The 15,023-nt window shown below is 41.9% G+C and overlaps 1 long non-coding RNA gene across 1 annotated transcript in view; it reads right to left on the reverse strand.

Annotated features, from left to right (window-relative positions):
• Nucleotides 1-15,023, reverse strand: part of LOC133539460 (uncharacterized) — a 101,822-nt gene that overhangs the window by 54,928 nt on the left and 31,871 nt on the right. The window contains exon 2 of the long non-coding RNA XR_009803389.1: nucleotides 14,561-14,695. This is a non-coding gene — a long non-coding RNA (uncharacterized LOC133539460). The remainder of the gene's footprint in view (nucleotides 1-14,560; nucleotides 14,696-15,023) is intronic.

Genomic DNA, 15,023 nt, shown 5'->3' on the forward strand with positions numbered 1-15,023 from the left:
TTGTTCTGATCGGTGCTGAAGTTCAACACAACTCCTCCATCTTTAGCAAGATTGAAATGGGTATGGCTGGATTGCATGTTGGTAGGTAGGTAGGTATTTATTGTCATTGCACAAGTATGACAAAACTATGTTTTCAGCACAAACCCGTTCAAGATTAGACAAGCAAACTGTGTACAGGGTCACAGAACAGGAACGCTGGTGGGTCGCCACAAGGCGCCCCATAAAAGATGGGAAAAAAGGTAAACGTTGGGGGAGGATGAGTAAAAAAAATACAATCTCGACTGGACTCCAAAGGGGGCCCAGTCTGGAGTGGGGAAAAAACCTCCATAGCAAAGCACATATACATATTACAACATACATCTCAAGACTTGCAACAGAGGCGAGGGAGTGGGGGCCACGATGGAGGGCTGCAGCTCTTCAGGCGCTGCCCATCAGTCCATCACTCCTAAGGGATTTGCATCAAGGGCGTTGGATGGGGGGTGGGGTATGTGTGTGCGGCATATGTTTTTTGTGGATGCATGTGTGTGTGTGTAAGCCTGCCTCGTGTCTCTGTTCTGCGGCCTTGGTGTTGTGCACATGCAGTCATAGAACGCTCGCAGGTTCCTACTAACCGTTTCCTTTTACAAACACCGTTTCCATATAAGTTGGGAAATTGGGTTAGATGTAAATATAAATGGAATACAATGATTTGCAAATCCTTTACAACTCATATTCAATTGAATGCACTACAAAGACAAGATATTTGATGTTCAAACTCAAACTTCGTTTTTTTTTTGCAAATAATAATTAAAGTGCCAAAAGTAGTTGGAGAAGGGCATGTTCACCACTGTGTTACATCACCTTTTCTTTTAACAACACCCAATAAACATTTGTTCATAGTAGAGCTTTAACTTGCACTTACAGATGTAGCGACAAACTGTATTCACTGACAGTGGTTTTCTGAAGTGTTCCTGAGCCCATGTGGTGATATCCTTTAGAGATGGATGTTGGTTTTTGATACAGTGCCGTCTGAGGGATCGAAGGTCACGGTCATTCAATGGTGGTTTCCGGCCATGCCGCTTACTTGGAATGATTTCTCCAGATTCTCTGAACCTTTTGATAATATTATGGACCGTAGATGTTGAAATCCCTAAATTTCTGGCAATTGCATTTTGAGAAAGGTTGTTCTTAAACTGTTTAACTATTTGCTCACGCAGTTGTGGACGAAGGGGTGTACCTCACCCCATCCTTTCTTGTGAAAGACTGAGCATTTTTTGGGAAGCTGTTTTTATACCCAACCATGGCACCCACCTGCACACCTGTGGGACGTTCCATATAAGTGTTTAAAGAGCTTTCCTCAACTTTATTAGTAAATATTGCCACCTTTCCCAACTTCTTTGTCAGGTGTTGCTGGCATAAAATTCCAAAGTTAAAGATTATTTGCTAAAATAAATGTTTATCAGTTTGAACATCAAATATGTTGTCTTTGTAGCATATTCAACTGAATATGGGTTGAAAATTATTTGCCAATCATTGTATTCCGTTTATATTTACATCTAACACAATATCTCAACTCATATGGAAACGGGGTTTGTATAACAGAAATAAGCACAGAGAATCAAAACAATGCAAAAGTCTAATCCCACACGATGCTCGATTATGTGATGAAGACATGTCTTTGAAAAGCTCTGCTCGCAAGTGATAATAAAAATACTCAGGACTCAAAATAAGACTGGATTGAGGGCATCTGGAAAGTATTTTCACAATTCATTATGTTACAGCCCTATTACAAAATGTGTTAATCATTTTTTCCCCAAAAATTCTACACAAAATACCCATCCATCCATCCATCATCTTCCGCTTATCCGAGGTAGGGTCGCGGGGGCAACAGCCTAAGCAGGGAAACCCAGACTTCCCTCTCCCCAGCCACTTCGTCTAGCTCTTCCCGGGGGATCCCGAGGCGTTCCCAGGCCAGCCGGGAGACATAGTCTTCCCAACGTGTCCTGGGTCTTCCCCGTGGCCTCCTTCCGGTTGGATGTGCCCTAAACACCTCCCTAGGGAGGCGTTCGGGTGGCATCCTGACCAGATGCCCGAACCACCTCATCTGGCTCCTCTCGATGTGAAGGAGCAGCGGCTTTACATTGAGTCCCTCCCGGATGGCAGAGCTTCTCACCCTATCTCTAAGGGAGAGCCCCGCCACACGGCGGAGGAAACTCATTTCGGCCGCTTGTACCCGTGATCTTATCCTTTCGGTCATGACACAAAGCTCATGACCATAGGTGAGGATGGGAACGTAGATCGACCGGTAAATTGAGAGCTTTGCCTTCCGGCTCAGCTCCTTCTTCACCACAACGGATCGGTACAACGTCCGCATTACTGAAGACGCCGCACCGATCCGCCTGTCGATCTCACGATCCACTCTTCCCTCACTCGTAAACAAGACTCCTAGGTATTTGAACTCCTCCACTTGGGGCAGGGTCTCCTCCCCAACCCGGAGATGGCATTCCACCCTTTTCCGGGCGAGAACCATGGACTTGGACTTGGAGGTGCTGATTCTCATTCCGGTCGCTTCACACTCGGCTGCGAACCGATCCAGTGAGAGCTGAAGATCCCGGTCAGATGAAGCCATCAGGACCACATCATCTGCAAAAAGCAGAGACCTAATCCTGCGGTCACCAAACCGGAACCCCTCAACGCCTTGACTGCGCCTAGAAATTCTGTCCATAAAAGTTATGAACAGAATCGGTGACAAAGGACAGCCTTGGCGGAGTCCAACCCTCACTGGAAATGTGTTCGACTTACTGCCGGCAATGCGGACCAAGCTCTCACAAAATACCCTTTTTTTAAATTGAAAATGTATTAAAAATGTAAATAAATAAATCACAATTGCATAAGTATTCACAGATATTGCTCAATATCTTGTTGATGCACCTTTGGCAGCAATTACAGTCTCAAGTATTTTTGAATGCGATGCCACACACTTGGCACACCTATCTTTGGGCAGTTTCACCCATTGCTCTTTGCAGCACCTCTCAAGCTCCATCAGGTTGGATAGGAAGCGTTGGCATCCTGGGAAATCTGGGAATTTTTGGAATTTGTCAAGGAAAACGCTCATGGTTCCCGAATAGGCTGAGCAGTTTGAAGTTAGAACGGTGTGAATCGGGTGAAAAATGTGGAAGGGACAGCGCGCAAAAATCTGGAGAAGAAGAATAAGTTGAATAAATAGATGAATTTTGGTGTGGAAAACCATGTTTGTGAATGCTTTGGAGCATTCACACAATTACAGCGCATTCAAACTCAGCTGCCAGAATCACAACCCTCAACAAATCCTTAGACCACATTACACCAATTCTCTTTCAGCGCCACTGGCTCCCAATCCCACATAAATACAAATTTCCCCTTTTAACTTATAAATATCTCCATAACCTGGCTCTCGCAAACTCAAATGACTTAATCCCTTTTCATCACCACTCCCAATTTCAAAATGGTGACATTTGGTGCTTGGGCTTTCAACTGTTTGGACTGTGGAACTAACTACCACTACACATCTGTCTACTAGACTGAGTAAAAAAAAACCCTTTGACTCACAACTCAAAACACACCTGTCCAAAAGTACATATTTATATTGACTATACGTTAGGTCAGAAAAAAACACAGAGGCTATATCATCCCTACAAGCCTGTTTTGTAGGTTTCCCTGCTCATCAGGCTTGTAGGGATGACAACCCGTATTATCCGCTCCACCCCGGTGTTGAGCTCTGTATAACGGATAAACCACAGAAAGCTCGACTATATTTATATTGACTAGATAATTTCTTGGTTTTTAATTTTGTTGTTAATTCCTTATTTTATTTAGAATTTTCCATTATTAATCAAACTTTATTTATAAAGCACTTTTCATACATAAAATATATGCAATGGAAAAATGCTTTACAAAGTTAAAAACAATACACAAGTGACCCATATCCCCCATGATCACATACGTATGCACTGACACACACACACACACACACACACACACACACACACACACACACACACACACACACACACACACACACACACAACTATATAGACAAATGATTGCATGTCTGAGTACAGAGGAGACATTTGAGTGAACACTATCACAGGAGCAATCTGCACCAAGAGGTCATCAGACCATGGCCACCAGGACGCTGACACAAAAGCGCCCCCACAAGCTCGGCTGATAACCCCTGAGGCAGATGGCTCATCTGAGGAACGTTGGAAAAAAAAAAAAATAAAACATGTAAAATAGTGAATATTAGGGCTGTGAATCTTTGGGTGTCCCACGATTCGATTCAATATCGATTCTTGGGGTCACGATTCGATAATACATCGATTTTTTTCGATTCGATTCGAGATTCAAAAACAATATTTTTCCGATTCAAAACGATTCTGTATTTATTCAATACATAGGATTTCAGCAGGATCTACCCCAGTCTGCTGACATGCTAGCAGAGTAGTAGATTTTTTTAAAAAGCTTTTATAATTGTAAAGGACAATGTTTTATCAACTGATTGCAATAATGTAAATTTGTTTTAACTATTAAACGAACCAAAAATATGACTTAGTTCATCTTTGTGAAAACATTGAACACAGTGTGTTGTCAAGCTTATTAGATGTGATGCAAGTGTAAGCCACTGTGACACTATTGTTCTTTTTCTTTTTTTTAAATAAATGTCTAATGATAATGTCAATGAGATATTTTTAATCACTGCTATGCTGAAATTATAACTAATATTGATACTGTTGTTGATAATATTCATTTTTGTTTCACTACTTTTGGCTTGTTCTGTGTTGTGTTTGTGTCTTCATTGCAGTTCTGGGTGTTGCTGGGTCAGGTTTGGTTTTGGAATTGGATTGCATTGTTATGGTATTGCTGTGTATTGTTTTGTTGGATTGAATAAAAAAAAAAAATCAATAAAAAAAAAATCAATTTTTCAAAAATGAGAATCGATTCTGAATCGTACAACGTATTCAATTCGATTAGTATTCGAATCGATTTATTTTCAACACCCCTAGTAATTATGATAAAAAATAAAATACAAGTAAGAAATGAAGAATAATAAAAAAATAAAATGAAATAAGAAATTAAATGAATATCAGTAAACATATAACAAAATTAAATATTGCATAACTAATAGGATAAAAGGTCAACCAATCAATCAATCAATCAATCAATCAATCAATGTTTGCTTATATGGCCCTAAATCACAAGTGTCAAAAGGTAAAATACAAATGACTTCAATGAAATAATATCAGGTAAAAGCCAAATGAAAAAGGTGTGTCTTGCCTGCAAGGTTACCTTGGGTGTCTTGAAGGGTGCTAAAAAAATCCCTATGTATTATGATTATTATTATTAAATCAGATCACGTATTTTATTTGTGGTATTGAATGCAGTTTTGGGAGGTCTGAAACGACCTGCATTCATGTGTGCGCTGCGCCAGGCGCGTTCCAGTTTGGCTGCAGAAAGCAGCAGCATTCAAACCCGGGCAACCAACACACCTGCCTTCTTAAACCAGCATAACCTGCTAGCTGGAGCCAGAACATAGTTTCCTGTTTTGTACAGTAAGGACTTGTAATCAAGTCATCATTGTCACCGGCGTCCCACTGGGTGTGAGTTCTCCTTGCCCACTGGGTGTGAGTTTTCCTTGACCTTATGTGGGTTCTTCCGAGGATGTCATAGTCATAGTGGTTTGTACAGTCCTTTGAGACATTTGTGATTTAGGGCTATATAAACAAACATTGATTGATTGATTGAAACTCCATGCACGCTCTCTCTGTGTTTCTTCCCCCCGCCGTGTTTCACTTGTCTTGTGTCATCCTTGTCGCCTTCCAACCGCAGACCTCCGTTCCCGCTTCATTAACCGTGTTCCCTCTGCTTCCCTGACTACCTCTTGGATCTCGACCTCCTGCCTGGACGCAGACTTTAGACGCCTCGCTATCGCCCCCGACTACCTGCCTGCGCTCACGGACCTACGAGCCTGCCTTGCACCTATTGGACTTTGCGCCTCTCGTTCAACACTATGGATAACACACTACAGCTAATCTCTACACATAGTCACACGTCACAAACATCTTGGATTAGCACACACACCTCATGTATTGTTTATATATAGTGTTTATATAGTGTGTGTGTATATATATATATATATATATATATATATATATACACTGTAGATAAATAGTTATACGTCGTCCTTCCTGTCTGTGCCGTCTCCTTCCTCCTCTCCAACCATAACATTATTACCCGCATGCATAATAACAATTAATTTTTAACAAAACACACTAAAAACATAACCCCATCCAGTTATAGTGATAAAATGAACACTATACACACCCAAAGACCAGCGCTGATTTTACATAATGAGGTTTCCAGATGTCGGGAGTGCAGCAGCTGCAGGTTGAATCCAGACACAATATATCACGACTTCTTTTACCACGCCTTACCCTTCTGTCTTTCTGCTCGTCTACTTACAATTTGTCTTGAAGTTTTTTTTTTTTTTTTTTTGTTTTCCTGGAAAAGCAGAAAGGAATGTTCTGGAACGACGACTTCATGAAATGTAAGCCAGCTCCAGCTTGCACATCTTAATCTTCCCCACTGTGTACCCTTGTTGTCAAGCTGATACCATGGCAACCAAACTGATTTGTGCTTGGTTTTTACCAAGATGGCGCGCGCACACACACACACACACACACACACACACACACACACACACACACACACACACACACACACACACACACACACACACACACACACACACACACACACACACACACACACACACACACACACACACACACACACACACACACACACACAGTAACAGAGTCGTGACCAAACCTAATATACAAAAAAACCAAACCCTTACCTTAACTTGGAACAAGCCCCCAACAGGAAACCCTCACATTTATGACTCAGTCGTGAAATTGTCCGACAACTTTGCTGCAGCTGGTGGTTTTGCATGCACTTGCTGGACAAAGTTTTAAGGACACCTGCATATGCTAACGCGGACCTGGGCAAATTGCGGCCTGCCAGACATTCCCAAATATTTTTTTTAGGTCTTTTTTAGGTCTTTAAGATGGAAACTGTAGCTGCCATCAGGATGTGCATGATGTTTTCAAATGACCGTAAGTCTTGAACTATACAAAGTATTTCAATTAGAGATGTCTGATAATATCGGACTGCCGATATCATCGACCGGAAAATGCTTTAAAATGTTATAGAAATTATCGGTATCGGTTTCAAAAACTAAAATGTATGACTTTTTAAAACACTGCCCCTCTACGGAGTGGTACACGGACGTAGGGAGAAGTACAGAGCACCAATAAACTTTAAAAGCACTGCCTTTGCGTGCCGGCCCAATCACATAATATTTACGGCTTTTCACACACACAAGTAATGCATGCATACTTGGTCAAGAGCCATGCAGGTCACACTGAGGGTGGCCGTACAAACAACTTTAATACGGTTACAAATATGCGCCACACTGTGAACCCACACCAAACAAGAATGACAAACATTTGGGGAGAACCTTCGCGTCGTAACACAACACAAACACAACAGAACAAATACCCAGAACCCCTTGCAGCACTAACTCTTCCGAGGATGCTACAATATATATCCCCCCGCTACCCCTCCTCAACTCCACCCACCTCGACCTCCTCATGCTCTCTCAGGGAGAGCATGTCCCAAATTCCAAGCTGCTGTTTTGAGGCATGTTAGAAAAAAAAAAAGCACTTTGTGACTTGAATTATAAATATGGCAGTGCCATGTTGGCATTTTTTCCCTAACTTGACTGGATTTGTTTTGGAAAACCTTGTCCCATTGTTTAATGCGTCCAGCGGGGCACCACGACACAATTAGGAAAAATAATGTGTTAATTTCACTACTGTTTATATCGGTCTCGGTTGATATCTGAATCGGTAATTAAGAGTTGGACAATATCGGAATATCGGATATTGGCAAAAAAGCCATTATCGGACAACTAATTTCAATGGTTGTAATCTGCACTTTTAGACTTAGAGACTTAGACTTCTTTTTATTGTCATTAAAATTTGAATTTCACAGTACAGATAAGAATTACATTTTGTTGCATTAGCTCGTTGTAGTGCAGGATAAAAAAGCAATAAGGTGCAGATATAAATACATAGATTACTGTACAGATAAATGTATTGCACTTTTGCATATGCATCCACGTTTATGGATGTCTAGCGAGTTAATCCATTTTTGGGGGAATTGAGCGGATTATTATGATGCGTTCAAGAGTCTTATCACCCTGAGGGAAGAAGCTGTTACAGAACCCGGAGGTTCTGCTACGGAGGCTGCGGAACCTCTTTCGAGAGTCCAGCAGTGAAAACAGTCCTTGGTGGGGGTGAGAAGAGTCTCTACAGATTTTCTGAGCCCTGGTCAGGCAGCAGCTATTTGCGATTTCCTGGATAGGAGGAAGAGAAGTCCTGACGATCTTTTCCGCCGTCCTCACCACTCTCTGCAGAGACTTCAAGTCTAGGGACCTGCAGACTCCAGTCCAGACAGAGATGTTTATGGATGTATAGCGAGTTAATCCATTTTTGGGGGGAATTGAGGGGATTATTATGACGCATTCAAGAGTCTTATCACCCTGAGGGAAGAAGCTGTTACAGAACCCGGAGGTTCTGCTACGGAGGCTGCGGAACCTCTTTCTAGAGTCCAGCAGTGAAAACAGTCCTTGGTGGGGGTGGGAAGTGTCTCTACAGATTTTCTGATCCCTGGTCAGGCAGCGGCTATTTGCGATTTCCTGGATAGGAGGAAGAGAAGTCCTGATGATCTTTTCCGCCCTCCTCACCTATCTCTGAAGAGACTTCAAGTCTGGGGCACTGCAGACTCCAGTCCAGACAGAGATGCAGTTGGTCAGTAGGCTCTCTATAGTGCCTTTGCAAAAAGTGCATGCGCTGCTGAGCTCCGGTGTGGAGGGACCAGGTCATATTGTCAGTTGCACCCCCAGGAACTTGATGCTGCTTACGATCTCCACTGCTGTGCCGTTGACTAAGAATGGAGCGTGACTGGACTTGAAGTAGACCATGATCTCCTTGGTCTTGTCGACGTTCAGGACCAGGTTGTTGGTTCCGCACCAGTCAACCAGATGTTTCACCTCCTCCCTGTAGTCCATGTTGTTGTTGTCACGGATGAGGCCCACGACTGTTGCGTCGTACGCATACTTCACAATGTGGTTAGTAGTGGACCTGGCACAGCAGTCATGGGTCATCAATGTGAACAGCAGTGGACTCTGGAAGCAGCCCTGGGGGGAGCCGTTGCTCAGAGAGATTTTTGCATGATATACTAGTTACTATGGCAATCTAATTAGTTACTATGGTCATCTAAGTCACAGCAGCTCAGACGAGGCACCAAGCAGTGTGGGTGGGGAGAGTTTCCACAGAGTGTTTCCAGAGCGAGCCTGAAATGCGGATGTCAGGGACAGATGCGGAAGGAGATTTTCACAACAAAGTCCTAAAGCTTAGTGATCTATCAGATGCATCCGATCGTAGGCTTTTTTGTTTTACCCTTCGTATTCATATTTTGCTTTGTTTGTTGCATTTTTGTTGGTTCGCTTTATAGTAAAATATGTCGATCGAGATGGGTGTGATAATCCTATGTTTCAATATTCAGTGTTTTATCCTTCATAGTTAATGTTGTAAATCACACATTTTCATGTACATTCTGGGTGTCTCTTTTAGTACAAAAAAGTAAAATTCCATTCTGTTTTTTTGAGGCCGTCTATCATTTTTAGTATTCAGACATTATTGTGAGGTTTAGTATTCGTGTTCCTAAAAAAATCAGAATTTCCGGCACCCAGACACATTTTTTTCCTTTGAATGCGGCGGCGGCGGTGCAACCCCCCTCCTCCCAAAGTCAAAATAATTCCTCAGGCCTGTGCTAACATGATCCCACACAAGAGATATACTGAGAACTGGTATTGTTTTTTGGCAATTGCAGAAACGGTGTGAGAAGAAAATCAATTTCTATGTGAGATCAGTTCTTCTCAAATAGTGAGGGGGGCGTGGTGCGATGCCAGGGAACCGGCTTTATCAGTATCATACTTCAAAACATGCTCATTGGAGCCACTAATCCTGATTTTTTCATTTTGATTTAAAATAATCAGCACAAATTGTTCTATTTTTAATTTGTAGATTAAAGTGTTTTATATATTGCGTTCTAAGTTTTGATCAATAATATACATTTATTGAGTTTATTTAATTTTATTTTTCAATATCAAATAGGGGAAGTGGTCAACATTTTTTAAAAGTATAAATAAGTACTTTTTTTTAAAATTTCAGACAAATTGATGCACTTTATATATTTACTGTTACAGTCTAAAAAGAATGTTGTTCAAGCTATTGTTTGTTGTGATCTATATTCATTTATTTTGGCCTTTTTTGTTTTCTTTAATTCAATAAGATACAGTGGTATGTAGAGGTGCACTTTTAACAATTTCATAGACAAATTATACTATTTATCTTATTGCTGTATTACATTTCAGATTTTGATCTAGAACTATTTGTAACGGGCCTGGTTCTGCCGGCTTTTTTACGGTTGCGTCGCATGGTTATGCACGGGTTGTTTCCCCAAGATGCAGACGGAACTCAAGAGGCAGCGTGTAGATAGGAAAATTATTTTGCATTTAATGTTAATGCGGCCCGCAAGTTTAACATTCATGGTGCTTTACAGTATTATAATTGCATACCCTCGATTTTTCCGGGAGACTCCCAACATTCAGTGCCCCTCAGGTGTAATAATTTTCCTTAATTTTACCCGAACATAAATATACCGGGGAGACCGTGGAGGCACTGCCTTTAGAGTCCTTTCCAACCTGTACAATCAGCCTGTTAGCCCAGCTACATGTTGTATTTGGCTTCTGTAGACACATTTAGCGACTGCAAGACATAGTTGATCAACACACAGGTCACACTGAGGGTGGCCGTATAAAAAAATATAACACTGTTACAAATATGTGCCACACTGTGAACCCACACCAAACAAGAACGACAAACACATTTCGGAAGAACACAACATAAAAACAACAGAACAAATACCCAGAATCCCATGCAGCCCTAACTCTTCCAGGCTACAATATACACCCCCGCTCCTTCCAACCCCGCCCCCTATTGTAGCCCGGAAGAGTTAGGGCTGCATTGGATTCTGGGTATTTGTTCTGTTGTGTTTATGTTGTGTTACAGTGCGGATGTTCTCCCAAAATGTGTTTGTCAATCTTGTTTGGTGTGGGTTCACAGGTTGGCGCATATTTATAACATTGATAAAGTTGCTTATACGTCCACCTTCAGTGTGACCTGTACGGCTGTTGATTAAGTATGTCTTGCAGTCACTTCCGTGGGTCTGCAGAGGCCTCATACATTATGTGACTAAGCCGGCGCACTGTTTATATGGTGGAAAAGCGGACGAGACAGTAGATTGTAGAGGACGCTAAAGGTAGAGCCATAACAGCATGCCCTCAATATTATTATCCGGGTGAAAACCGGTGGAATGATAGTCCCGGGAGATTGTTGTTTCCCGGAAAGATCGAGAGTTGGCAAGTATGTTGCTAGGGCGGGAAAGCCATTCAAAGAAGGTGAATTAGGTAAAAAGTGCTTGTTAGATTTTTTTTAAGAAATCTTTTCTTGTAGCCCAGACTCACCCAGTTTCTGCATCCAGTGGCCCCCAGGTGAATTGAGTTCGAGACCCTTGGTCTACATCATGCTCTTAAACTGAAGAAATAACCGATAAAAACTATACAGTGATTATAATGTAGGAATATTATATAATATAATAATAATAATGCAAGTAATCATTTAAAAAGGATGTAAACCATTGTTTCCCATCACTGTTGAAATGTTTACCCTTCTACTGTAATTGAAAGGTAAATAACTTCTACTTATCTTTAATAAATAAACAAATAAGTGAAATTGACTCAATTCTCCTGACAATCTCCCGGGACTATCATTCCACCGGTTTCCACCCGGATAACGATATTAAGGGCATGCCGTTATGGCTTTACCTTTAGCGTCCTCTACAACCTACTGTCTCGTCCGCTTTTCCACCATATAAATAGTGTGCCGGCTTAGTCACATAATGTATGAGGCCTCTGCAGACCCACGGAAGTGACTGCAAGACATACTTAATCAACAGCCGTACAGGTCACACTGAGGGTGGACGTATAAACAACTTTATCAATGTTATAAATATGCGCCAACCTGTGAACCCACACCAAACAAGAGTGACAAACACATTTTGCAAGAACATCCGCACCGTAACACAACATAAACACAACAGAATAAATACCCTGAATCCAATGCAGCCCTAACTCTTCCGGGCTACAATAGCGGGCGGGGTTGGGGGGAGCAGGGGTGTATATTGTAGCCTGGAAGAGTTAGAGCTGCATGGGATTCTGGGTATTTGTTCTGTTGTTTTTATGTTGTGTTCTTCCGAAATGTGTTTGTCATTCTTGACTTAAATAAATATTGAGTGCAACTTGGATTCCAGCCCCCCCTGCAACCCTGAAAAGGACAAGTGGTAGAAGATGGATGGAGGGATGGAATTATCGAACATCTTTTGAATGCATTTTTTTCCAAGTTGGAAAAACCAAGTCGGACGTTGTCTTTTTACAGCCATTTTCTCTCGTTCATCCGTGTTATTGGGCATATATTTCCCCAGACAATTTAAGAGATGAAATATACACAATAGGATATTTGGCTTTGTAATCATATTTTTTTCCACCTTACGTGTGTTACTTTGCCGCACTATTCACTGCCCAGTCGCGTGTAAAACTGGTGCCCCGCGCTCTGCCCACCAAGACGATGATTGTGAATGACTGAAAAGAAGGCTCACTGCGTTCAGTTACTTGTACTATTAAAAAACACGCTCAGGTGCTTCTTTCCCCCTGTTTGAAGTGACAGACGAACAAACGTGACGCCCAACAATTCCGATTGGCGAACGTGTCTGGCACTCAAATGAAAAAAAAATAAAACAACCTTAGCCTCTTGCGGTTATTTAACGCACCAATTAAAACCTTGATGTTGGCTCAATGTCAGATCAATACCAAAACTGAAAAACAATGTGTTTGGTGATAACAATACAACAACAAAAAGTTGTCAATAAACTTAAGGGTCTGAAGGTTAATTGACTCTTGTTGCCGACAGCTAAGGCCCCTTCTACACTAAGCCGGCTAAGGTTATCCAGGCTATATCCTGTCAGAATAATTGTATCTAAGTTATCACAAAACTTTGTGTTTCAATGAGTTCCCGACGAGAAGACAAAAGCTGTCTTTAATCCTACCAAGAAAGCTTGTAAAACTTCACTGTGTAGGATGGGAAGTAACATGAAGTTGTTCTGTTTCTTTCATGTATTGGTAATCAACAGAAATATATTGTCTTGACCAGAGTTCTACAAAGCAAAGAGGAAGCAGGACCAGACTCCCCTCTAGGCACCGCTTCTTTGAACTGTTCTACGACCTATTGTTTGAACTGTTGTAATCAACGGAGATGGCTGTTTTCGACCCCCTTCCCTTAGAAACAGCTGTTGCCATGTAATCAGGGAAAGTCCAAAAAAATAGGTGTACAACCTTTCGCCAGAGCGTGGTGAGACTGTATAGTCCAGGCGTCTCTCCTCAATTGAGCCAAATGTAACTGTCTGTTTAATTCCTTGCTTCTTGTCTTGTTTAATAGATGTCATCAGTGTTTGAACCTGACATATCCCACCTAACCTTATCCCCATACACACGCACACACACACACACACACACACACACACACACACACACACACACACACACACACACACACACACACACACACACACACACACACACACACACACACACACACACACTTTGAACGATGGTTTAGTGTGTCTGACACGGGGCATAGCCTAAATAATTATTTGTTTAAGGAGTTATGTACCTGCTTAGTGGCCTAGTGGTTACAGTGTCCGCCTTGAGATCAGTAGGTCGTGAGTTCAAACCCCGGCAGAGTCATACCAAAGACTATAAAAAAATGGGACCTACTGTACTACCTCCCTGCGTGGCACTCAGCATCAAGGTTAAATCACCACAAATGATTCCCAGGCGTGGCCACCGCTGCTGCTCACTGCTCCCCTCTCTTCCCAGGGGGCTCAGGGTGGTTGTTCAAATAAATAGGATAATACCACCACACCTAGTGTGTGCGTGACAATCATTGGTACTTTATCTTTAACTTTAAAGTAGACAGGGCCTAAGAGGCCATTATCTTTGGATTCTTAGGACTTTGTGTTGCAGGAATGAAATCTAACATACATCACTAGGGGTATTTTGACTGGGATCTAGCTTCACCTACACAACGTTGACTTCTTTGTAGTCCAGCAGCAGGTTGGTGGGCCGCAGACATAACAAATGTAATGTAGCTTAACTCTGCAGAGGTGACCAAACATTGAGCCGCTCTCAGGAAACCCAGCTTGAGAGGCATCGGTTTCAGCTGTGTGTATATTGTAACTCTATTTGCGTCGGTAATTATGTGTGTGCAGTGCACAAACCACAGATCATTTCTTTCCTTACTTGCTGTCTGCACCAACTTCGGAGAATCTCAAATCCAGGACTGCCACTCACCACCGACTATGTGCTGCATATATTTATAGCGTGGTATTTCCCCTGCTTGTTGCCTTTAACCACGTCTACCATCCGTTGTTGTTCCTGCAAGGGAGCGTATGACATTTGTGTTATATGTGCCATTCTTTCACTACGCTGTCAAAACAGAGCCTGGTATGAACAACAGAAAAAAGGAACTTAGTATATCATTGTCAAAGATAGAAGAAAAAAAAAAGAATGTGATGCGGGTTATGTAAACACTGTGGCTGGTTGGACAGCGATGAATTTTCTCGAGTCTCTCTTGATTGGAGGACTTGAGTTGTTGACGGAGACAGGTTGTTGACATAAACTGGGTCAGCTACAAATACATTGATTCCCATTGTTCAATGTATGATATTTTAACGAGTTTAGATGTTTGAAAAAGTTTCCAAGT

Source organism: Nerophis ophidion, linkage group LG21, assembly GCF_033978795.1.
Source record: "Nerophis ophidion isolate RoL-2023_Sa linkage group LG21, RoL_Noph_v1.0, whole genome shotgun sequence".
NCBI classification, from domain to species: Eukaryota; Metazoa; Chordata; class Actinopteri; order Syngnathiformes; family Syngnathidae; genus Nerophis; species Nerophis ophidion.